Source organism: Excalfactoria chinensis, chromosome 8 (assembly GCF_039878825.1).
Source record: "Excalfactoria chinensis isolate bCotChi1 chromosome 8, bCotChi1.hap2, whole genome shotgun sequence".
Classification (NCBI taxonomy): Eukaryota; Metazoa; Chordata; class Aves; order Galliformes; family Phasianidae; genus Excalfactoria; species Excalfactoria chinensis.
The window spans coordinates 14,207,886-14,218,678 of NC_092832.1; positions in this window are offsets into that span (position 1 = coordinate 14,207,886).

Genomic DNA, 10,793 nt, shown 5'->3' on the forward strand with positions numbered 1-10,793 from the left:
GAACTGGAGAGGAATGCTTACCCAGTTAAAAACACAGGGGAAACGTATGTGGTCGGAATGTAATTACTCAGGTTGGATGTTAGCCAGGAGACAAGCCATATGTTCTGCTCCTAGGGAAAAGGGCCACAGAGAGGACCCTGCCATTTGTTCTTTGGTCCAAATATTAGCTAAAATCCAGGACTGCTCCAATATACAGAGATGCTGATCCATCCCAGTGTGGCCAGCTTGGAATTCAGTGATCAGTTACTGGTGTGTTACCATTGTGAACTGGGGATTTATGAAGATGTCTTCTGAAAGCAAAATTGCACGCACTGATTCGAGACTAAATCAATATTAGGCCAAAGCTATTTTTTTCTACTGTGATTCTATGGAAGTATGAGCATTTTTTTTCTTCAATGACTGAAACACGCTCTACTTCCATAATCCCATATCACTGTAGTTCTGTTTATGTGGGGGATCTGGTGCTTCCCCCCTGAGCACCACAATCTTATACAAGAACGGTTCCTTTCTTTTGTTGCTGAAATACGAGTGTTGAAATTCTGTAGCACTTCTTAGTACGGTTTGGTTCAAAATAATCTCTGTTGGAAGCATTTCACACATGACTTCATTCAGTAAGAAGTTTATCTGAGTTCAAAGTACAGAGGAGTCACATGGCCCTTACCCAGCCAGGGCCTTGAAGTACTTGTGCAGTCATAGGATCTTAAAAACAAGGGGCAAAGGCAGTGAGGGTCTGGGGAACTGCAAATTAGGTCCCCTTATTCTACCAGGTCTACATATATGATTGCATTAACAGATTCTGCTGATGGCACTGTTTATGTGCATGAAGTTAAGCAGATGTGTAAATCTTTGCAGGGTACATGGCTAGAACAGTAACAGCTGCCAAAGATAATTTAGTTATTGTAGGAGGGGATGTACTGGCTGCTGCAAATGATGGTTAATGCTGGAAGAAACCATTCAGACTGATACTTGCTTTTAGTCCCACAGATCTATGAGTCTGAGACAACATGTGGTTGGATGAAAAGAAGGTAAATAGATCATAGAATTGTAGGATCATTTGAGTTGGAAAGGACCTTTAAAGGTCATCTGGTCCAACTCCCCTGCACTGAACAGGGATACCCACAGCTCCATCAGGTGCTCAGAGCCCATCCAGCCTGACCTTGAATATCTCAAGGGATGGGACACCTACCACATCTCTAGGCAACCTGTCCTGGTGCCTCGACACTCTAATCATAAAGGATTTTTTTCTTATATCTAATTTAAATCTCCCCTCTTTTAGTTTGAAATCATTTCCACTTGTCCTATCACAATAGACCCTGCTAAAGAGTCTGTCCCCTTCTTTCTTACAGCCCTCCTTTGCACGTTGGAAAGCCACTCTCAGGTCTCACTGGAGCCTTCTCTTCTCCATGCTGAGGTGAGAGGAGGGATGGCATCCATGTTGGTGAGATCTGCATGAATGGATGAGGTGCCTGATTCTGCAGTTTGATATTACACACTTGTCACATGCCTCCTGCTTCTCTGGGTTTCCAGTCCTCCTTCTCTCATATAATTTTCTCTTCCAGGCAAGGTCATGCTCCTCTTAAGCTCTCCAAGGCTTTTGTAGTACTTTAGCTTTCAAAGAAATCTAGCTGTTTTCTGAAGAATGCTGATCCACAGTATCCTGCTGTCATCATCTTCTGACATTATCTTTCAGTCCTCTCTGCTCAGATAAATGTTTCTTGTAGCTTCTTCCCAGAATCTAGCATAGTGCTTCAGAGTCCTTTCCTAGATCTTCAGGGTGGCAGTCCTGGGTCCTTTCTTGTCCCCTTCCTCAGGCCTTGGTCAAGAATTTTTTCTTGTGGCTTCTTCCAGCCCACTGTCCAGGAGGCCTTGATCGTTTGTATGTATGCTGTCTGACTCTTACTTGTCGCCTTTATCTGTAGGCAAGGGACAGGTTTTCTCAGCTTTCATTCCTCCCTTCCTGAGGAGGGCATGATTGCACACTCTGAGCGTGTGCTATTAAAATGGAAGGCAGAGTGGGAAACTGATGTGTTATTTATCAGTATCCTCACATCTGACCATCCAACAAATATTCTGGAAAGAGTATGAAAATACAGCTTTCACTGGACAGAGATGGGTGGTTCAAATTTAGGTTATCTTTTTTCCTCCTGACTCTTGCTTAAGGATGAATTGCTGAAAATTAGGTTAGTGGTTTGACAGTGTTTGGATAGGGTTCACATATTGCAGTAGGTTACTTCTGCGCTTGCATATGGGAACAATCCTCCGCCTGACACCTGTCTCTGCAACACTCATTTCAGCAGTCTTCCTTACACTCTTCCTACTCACCACCCCAAGGAATGTGAGTGCTGTCCTCCTGATAGCTCTCCACTGGGTGTTGCTCCTGTTAGGCTGTAAAAGTGGGTCATCTCCTTAGTCCTGTTTCAAGGAGGAGATGCTGCAACTTTTTGCATTGAAATGTAGACTTGTAGCAGTGAGGAGTGCAGAGGGGGAATAACAAATAAGGAATGTTCCAAGTTCCATAGGCTGACAAGTTTAAATGGTAGGATTGTAAGAAGCATAAGAAAAAATACAGGATTTTGTTTGCTTTTGGTCATTAAAAAATACATTTCTATTGAGTGTGATCACCGTACAGATCCTAGGCTGATAATTTCTTCCCTGTTACTTTATAGACTGTTTCCAGTACACTTTGATTGTCAAGCAATTGGACAATTTTACTTTTAAACTATGGAAAAAAAAAAGAAAGTGAACTTGCTAAGAGCCTCTATTTGTAGACAGGAGGCCTAACAGAAAGCTTAGGGGTGAAAAAGAAAAGTGTTCGCTTTTTTAAAGTTAGAATGTTTCTCAGTTGGGTTCTATTTAGCTGTCACTTTTTATAGAACTGGAAAATGCAGTGAGTGTATATATCTGACTCTAACGAAATACATGAAGCAAGTAGAAAGAAGAAATGACTGCAAACAGTGGCTGTATGGTATGACTGTGAGCACTATGCCACTTTGCCACCTCCTGTTTAAAGTGAAGATGGTCACTGGACTCAAAGAGCCGTTCTTCATTCTTAGAAAATATCAGTTCAGAAAGCAAACTGAGGTTTAGTGTCAAATGATCAGCATGACTACAGGTTGTTTCAGTGAAGATCAGCAAGAGCTCATCTGGTGTCCAGAAGGATAAGGCTGGGGAAAGGTTTACCAGTACTTGTCCAAAGTATCCAAAGTATTATAGGAGTTCATTTGTACTCTTCATGACCCATGATTAGAAAATGGACCCAGTATTTTGTCCAATCTGATCTCACTTCCAGTTGTTAAACTAAAGGCCATTTCCTTTGAAATAAATGGAGTTGTGCTGGCATAAAAGCAGAGTAGAGTTCTGACTACACTCCAGTGATGGCATGTAGCAGGCAAATCAAAGTTAGTCAGTGCAATTAGGGGTGAGTATACCTATCACCTCTCCCTTCCAAACCAGCTGCCGAGGCATTCAGATCAAACAGTCTGACAAACACTGATTGTGTATCAATGAGGAGGAGGAGGCTGGAACTAGGTGTTCCTTGGGAATACCCAGGCATGCTTGTGGGTGTTTTTAGTGTGAGGTTTGGGCCTGGGTGTCCCAGTCAGCCTCTGCTGCCCTTGTGACCTTTGGAGTTATTTACAGAATCAGTCATCAGAGAACCAATAAATAGGACTGTGTGATGCCTGTTTCCAAATGGCTTGATGGGGCTCAGATTGTTATTTCAGCCTGGTTGCATCCCTCATCTAGTCATTAGAGCAGAGGAAGAGTGCAGAAAGAGCCACTAGTTTTTCTCTATTTAGCTGACCCATGTTCTTTCAATATGCAGATATGAGTGTCAGCTAAATAACACAATTCAGAAACTGCTGATCTCTTGCAGAATAAGACTTTTTATAGTGTAGGAAAATCTGCTTTCAATTTCTGTTGCAAGGCGTTATTTTAGTCAATGAAAACAAAGTGTGCTTGGGAGCCTGCCTAGAAGACATGTGATTTCAGGGCATTGCTATTTTCTTTTTGATGAGAAAAGAACTAGCTTTTTTTGTTTTATGCCACGGTCAGATAGAGTGATGCATTCAGTGTGGATGATGGGAATTTGTTCCGACTCCTTTGATACATGTAGGGCAGCTCTATATGGCCACTGATTGAATGGGGGGGAGCAATTTCTGCATATAGCACTGAAGTCTTTTATTTAGGCTAACTAAAGTTCATGTAAGCCACCGAATTCTGTTAGTCTTTTCAAGGTTGGGTAAAAATCGCAACGTGAGTCTTCTTTGTTATGTGCAACGTTCAGTTTAAGCTGGTTTTTATTCAGAATCGTTTAGGAGAGGATCAGGCATTTACTGGAATAACTGATGAACAATGGGAAGCTGGACGTTTGTGTTACTTGCACTGCTGATTAGCTTGGGGTGCAGCAAGGAATCAGAACTGGAAGCGGATGAAAACAAACAAATGTGGGAGTATCGCTGGCTGTGCAGTCAATCCTATTTACAGCATAAAGGACTTCCTCTCTCAGTTTTCTACCCTCTTTTCCCTTTTGCCAGCGTTAAACTGCAAGAATGGCATGACCTCATTTTGTTTCATACATGATTTCTTGATCAAATCTGTTGAGGTTTCCTGTGTTCTCAGCTCGGTGTCTTGTTTAGTGGTAGTAGGCGAACCTCAAAAGGTTCAGATTGCAGATGTAGATCAGATAAGCAGCAAAATTACCTATTCAAATTAAGCCTTAGGTGTCTGCAATATCATCCTTCCTGCTTCTGGTTATGTTGAAAATGCCTCAAGCCTCTCTCTCTGATATTTCTATCCAGATCCCAGATGCTGTGTGAGGTGTGATGTTTGGTGGTATTTTAGAGCCATAAACCTGTGGGTGAGAAATGTCCTTTCTATTTTTTCTTACTTCAGAAAGTATCAGTGCTTGTTCTGCTACAAGACCCTTGTTGCAGAACATCTAAAACACTTGTAGAAATACTAATGGAGTGGGCTGCACGTTTCTCTGAGCTGTATCTACGAAGTCACAACTCTTTTTTCTGTTCACTGTTCAGAGCAAGAAAGTGAGGTACAGGTGAGTTACTGACTGAGCCAGGAAAGAATCCAGATCCTTCCAGTTTTGTGTCAGCAGCAAGACTAACTTTCCTCACGACAGCAGTTTCTTCCACTGCCCAAATGCTTGTGTGTGCCAGCTGTTCCTATTCCAAGCCAGATGTGCTGTAGCATAAACCAGAAGTAAATGTTAGGGTTAGTCTTCTTGCATTCCCCTAGATATGACCCTTAGAGCAATACATTGTCGGACTGTAGGTCAGCATCACAGCTGCAAAAAGGGGGGAAAAAAAGAAAAAGACTGTTTCAGAGAATCCCCGTATCCCCTGCAATCTGCTGAGTCAAACAGCACCACCAGGTGAGCAGGTCGTCAGTCAGATCTGACAGTTCATTTTGTTGTCTTTCTAACCAGCGTACTGCAGGTATGTTTCTAATTGATATCGGTGGCAGGTTCTGGAGTGAGGTTATTTGGTTTTTTGTATTGCTGCTCGTGTGTGAAATAACAGCCTAATTTTTTTCCAGGTATTGCTCTGCTGGTTCCAGGGAGTGTGTTTACAATATCCTGCACTATGATACTGTGGTGCCGCTGTCTGCTGTAGGCCATAACTCTGTGTGTGACTGATTGCTGGATGTAAAGGATGGCTGCTATGGTATAAGCCCCTTCCCACCTGCCTAGCATAAATGGGAGGGCTGGATCTCATCGCTGTAGTGGGTGAGCTGGAAGAGCTGGGCTGCTGATCTCCCTTCCTCACAGCCCCAAAGGATGTGGTCTTTTGGGAGTGCACCTCAAGGACTCCATTTCCTTGCATGCCATTATTTTTCTACAAGGCCTAGCCAAAAGGAGGAACTGTGTGCTTTTTCCTTTTTGAGTGATATTGAAGTGCTTTCCTGATCATATCCTGCTCTGCTTCTAAGATCAGAGTTGGCAGAAGCTCTGCAGAGAAGGAGGCTCTGATCTTTGCTGTCTTCCTATCTGTGGTTGGCTGATGCATTACTGAGGTGTATACAAAGCCTCAGAGTGGAGGACCTCAGCTTGTTGATTCAGTTCCCAAGTAGGCATTTGGACTTAGACCTGCATTGCACGAGGTGATTGATGTACATGGAGCGGTAGCCTGGAACGTAAAACCTTAACGTTTCTTCAGCTGTTTGCTCCTAATGGCTGTTCAGGTAGGAGCATAAAGATTTTAAAGGCAGTGGGCTGCCAACAGAACCTACTGACTAGAGCAAAGAGCAACAAGTCAGTGTTTCTAGGATATATTTCCAGCTCTTGCACAGAGCCAATCCCTCCCAGTATTTTAACTGCTGGTGTTTCAGTTCCTGCTCTGTACTGTTCATCCTTGTAACAGTTCATTCTTGCTTCTTAGAGAGTTGTGGGATGTTTAATCTGTAAAATGTGAGGAGACCTGATGGGGTCTCCTTATTGAGAATAAGACAAGTTGTAATGTCCTAAATTGTTCCGGAGTTAACAGTGGATCCTTTGTGCTCATATGGTTTGCCTATCAAGTCAGATCATAACTGCAGGTAATTCATTGTTCTGCACAACCCTTTGATGCACTTCAGTGTGAAGGACTTAGTGTAAAATCACATCTTTTGAAAGAGAAATTAGAACAGACTCGATTGTGAAAAATGTCCATCTGGCATAGTCATGCCTTTTGCAAAGAGCTGAGGCTTTTATATACCAGAGTGGGAGAAAAATCTTAGTGTGATCTAGGAAATACCTAAAGATCTGGAATTTTCTTTTTCTTTAGGCTTTCTAATGCTTTAGCAAGTGTATGTCTGGATTCCTCATCAGCTCTTAAGAGTTCCTTGAGTAATTCATAACAGCACTTGAAAAGACAATGCAGGGCAGCTTGTGCATGTTTGTTAGGTGTTGGTGTTTTGATACTTGGTTTTACTCACATGTATAAAACTATATCAATTCTAAGGGTGGGTTCGGTTCTCCATGCCATCTCAAGAAGGCATGGTTCTCTTCTTCATTCTGCTCTTCTAGGGTGATTTTTACCCTTTCTCCTTATGAATTTAGCAGAAGGATCACTCAAAATATGATTTAATTTTTAATCACTAAGAAATAATATAGTCAAAATTATCTTGTTAAATGAAATACTCTGAAGAAGTAAATTTAAAAAGCACGTGCAGCCTTGCAGCTGTTCTCTGGTTTGGGCCAAGTGTTGTACTAAGTCATAGGAAACCTAGATTCCCACCCAGCTTATGGTTGTGTTGTAATAGCAATAGGCTCCTTGATGTGGAAGAAGACCTGTTGGTTAGCTGCTTTTCATGGTTTTTATTAATGTACTGTCCCTTCAGTGTAGTATCTTCAGTGTGGTAACTTCAGAGTGCCTTATGTAAGTGGAAGTAAACTCTGGGGAGGCAGGAAGAGAACTGTTGTATGTATTTCTTAAGTGTCCAGTGTGACTGATTTTGCTGTATGGAATCCATGAGGAGCTGGGCTGCAGCTGGACCATTTCCTTCCTGTGGGCAGATGGATTGCTGGGATAGCATAGCACCTTGTCTGGTCTGGATGAGAGAAGGGATAGTGGATGACCAGACAGGACATATATCCACTTTTGAGTTATCAGAATTTAATAGTTTGCCATCTCTGTGTAAATGGAAATCACACATGGGCTGTGTGTCATTTCAGGACTGTAAACCACTGTGATTCAACCAGTGTGAAATCAGTTCCCTGTTCTTCTGGGGGAGCCTGAATTTCAGTTCTGTAAAAGCTCTGTGAAAATCTTTAGTGTGACTTTTATAGTTGCCCGAGTTGTCCAAGACACCCAGAAGTTTCTCCTTCAGTTTCTCGTTGTAGGCCTGCTGGCATGGACAGGCTGCTTCAGAAGCCAGTGGTGGCCATGCAGCTCAGCTAGAGCATGTGCTGGTTGTCGCCTGGGTTGAGCGGGGAGGAGGGGAGGGCTGGGGTGTTTGCAAGGGGCTCAGGTTATGTGGAGGGAAGGTTGGAAGGATGTGAGTCACATGTCAGGAGGAAGCTAGATCTCATTCAGTTTTTCATTTGTACAGCTGATTTGCTGCAACTCTTTGTTAGTGGATTTATAGACAATCCAAGTCTCTGAGTTCCTCTGTATTTCTTCCAAATATGAAGCTTGCTGAAATCTATCATTCATGCTCTCATGTGTGTTCTTACACACTCCCAGCTCTAGAGGCCAGAACTAATGAAGCCTGTTTTTCTACTACTTAGTGTTTTCTGATTGATTCAGGATTCTGAGGACGTAAATACTCTGAACTGAATCCACTGGTTTCAGGGGGAGAGTGGCAGGCAACATGACTGTAGGAACACTGAGGAAATCAAGTTGAAGAAGAAGGAGTGAACCGATCTAATTCCTTCAGTGTTGTTCTACAGAGATAGCCAGATGAACTTGCAGGGTAAGGCTGATTCCTGACACTTCCCACCATCTCATCAGGTTCTGGCCACTGTGGTTAAAAGTTTCACAACTTCCTAATAGCTTCTAAACCTCTGGGCTTTGAGGTTCTTCAGTGTGTACAGAATGCCTTTCCAGCTGTAGGACTTAGGAATGGTCAGGTTGTGCTTGTTACATCCCCTGAGCTCCTTGTTCAACAGATTTTGGATATCTGCGTAGGTTGTACATGGAAAACAAACAATGAGTGTTTTACCTGCAGGATGCCCAGGCAGGTCAATAGCTGCATATCCTGGGTTCTGTTGGAGCTGCTGTTCTGTAGGTACTCTCACAGATTTAGTGGCAGCTTTCTTTGCAATGGAACCCAAAAAATTCCTTTGATTAAATATTGTTGAAGATGATGTTTACTCAGCTCTACTCTGTATTGTTGCTGGCCTGAATACCTAGATCAAACAAGGCTGTAAAACAATTCCTCAAATAATTGGGGAAGAAAAGGTAAAGCAGTGACCTAGATAAGAAACATTTTTACCAGTATAATAACCATACCAAAGTCACAGAGTGGGACTCCATAGTCCCCTGTGTCTGTCTCCCATAGAGACTAATTAAGTTTTTGGTATACCTGTGAAGTATCCGCATTAGATTTGGGTGTTAGTCTCTAATTCTTTATAAGTGTGATAAAGCTATGGAGGGCAGGTTAGCATGAGTAAAAAAATAGTTGTGGTAGGACTGTGATAGCAGATGGGTACTGGAGTATTCTGATGTTAAAATGAGTCATAAGTTGAATGTGATGCATGCTGTGACTTTTTATCTTAAGCCTTTGTATTGATTATGGAGTAATGGGCAAGTTACATGCCCTGCATGTTATAGGCAGTGTGCTTGGTTTTAATCTATGCTGGTTGTACATAATGTGCAGGTTGATTGCAATGTTTATTTGCTATTAGTCAACATTTATATAGTCAGTTGGATATCACTTCAGACTATTTGTTTCCATTCTCTTCTTTTAAAGGCTTTCCTCATCCCTCCTCCTTCCCTGCTCACCAAACTGTTAGTTGCCTAGAAAGTAGTTAAGGGTTAGTTAGTATTATCTAGGTGTGATGGATAGACAAAAAGATCACATTTCCTTAAAAGGAAGAAATAAGCAAAGATGGAAAAAAAGGATAATGCAAGTCTGGAGTATTGTCCAGTGTCAGCGTAGTAAAGAACAAATATATAACCTTGCCTGTACCCAATTATCAGCCTTTCCTGACTTCCCTGGCAATTTAAATGTTGGGTGTCTTCCAGAACCCAACTATGATCTCAGATGCTTTGCATTTCGAGATTTAAATGTGAGGAAGTTTGCAAGCAATATTGGGATTTTCAAATTAAAGCCCTGAAAGCAGTCTGATTTAGAAAAGCAGGACTTCGTGGCTGTAATCCTTGGATTAAACATTGGCTTTCTTTACACGTACAGACTGTGTTTCTCAGGGGGGGAAAAAAGCAATCTATTAAAACAGACTTGAAGCTGGGAGTGATGTAGTGATAGCTGCACAGCCAGGATGGCTTTTCTACAGAATGGAAGGAGATTTAAAGTAAGTCTCTTTGAGTTCAGATTAAACTGGACAATATCTTCATGTGTCTGAGAAACAGCTGTTAGGATTACAGCCATGTAATTATCTATCCCATCTGGCAAGTTCTCCCTGCTCCCCAGTGCAAGGGTGACATAAACGTAACAGTTGAAGATAATGCAAGCATTACTTGTTGTTTTCTAGGTATTAATGGAGTCACTGGGGGAGCCACATTTAGGTGTTCAAGATAGGAAATTATTTGTCTTCAAATGAAAGACGGGGCTTTCTGGGGAATAATTAGGAGGTTTTTCAGAAAAAAAATGCAGAATAAAACTGATAAAACAGTGATGGCATTCCTGGGTCACTTGTATTAGGATACACACCTGGCCTAGGAAATGTATTCTCTCACCTTGAGACATCAGTCAGGTGGTGATTCAGAACAAGCATCTGTTGCTCTGTGTTTCCATTAGTTTTGGAGGCTGTGTTTAAGTCCAGACATTATGGCTGCTCAAGCCCAGGCCATTCCTGCACAGTCTTTACAACAGGTCAATTTTTCTCATTAAAGTTATGGTTCTGGTTGCCACTTGGTGGAAAGCTTTTTCCATGACTTGGTGGTTGGATGAGGTTGTTAATACGTTCTGTGTTACAGGAGACTCAATGCACTGAAATGCAACAGAGATGAAAATAACATCTTACAGAAGTCCCCATAGGTTTCTTTGTCGATGATTCTTTGTTGTTTTCAGACTCTGCTTCTTTTTGTTCCTTTTTGTAAGGACTTGTTCCTAGGCCACCAGGCCTGAGTGGAGAATAGGAAGTTGCTCCAGCTGTTTTCCTCGTGTTGGCACTCTGT